Genomic DNA, 405 nt, shown 5'->3' on the forward strand with positions numbered 1-405 from the left:
CATAGGCTCAACACTAACTAACGTTTAACATATAATTAGTAGATTAATTAGAGTTAATTAGTTAACTAATTAGAGTTGATTAAGTTAATTAATTGTTTAATTAATTAATTAGTTTTTCTTTTCTTTTGTTTGTTTTTTTACCTCTTTTTTTTAACAATGCTGGGCCCCTCTGGTCATTGACCCAGCCCATCCGGGGCGGGTAAACGGGCGCTGGGCGCCGTGTTATCGGGCGGAGCCCTGGGGTGCGGGTATGGCCGGAGTGGAGTCCCCGGGGCGCTGGACGCCGGAGCGAGCGGGGAGCGGCGAGCTGGGCGGCGGTGTCGCGGGCGCGGACGGCCGGCGCGGCCGTGACTTAGCGGGGCGAGCTGTAGCAGGGAGCTACGCGGGGCAGGGCACGCGAGCGGG

This window comes from Triticum aestivum, chromosome 4D (genome assembly GCF_018294505.1).
Source record: "Triticum aestivum cultivar Chinese Spring chromosome 4D, IWGSC CS RefSeq v2.1, whole genome shotgun sequence".
Taxonomy (NCBI): domain Eukaryota; kingdom Viridiplantae; phylum Streptophyta; class Magnoliopsida; order Poales; family Poaceae; genus Triticum; species Triticum aestivum.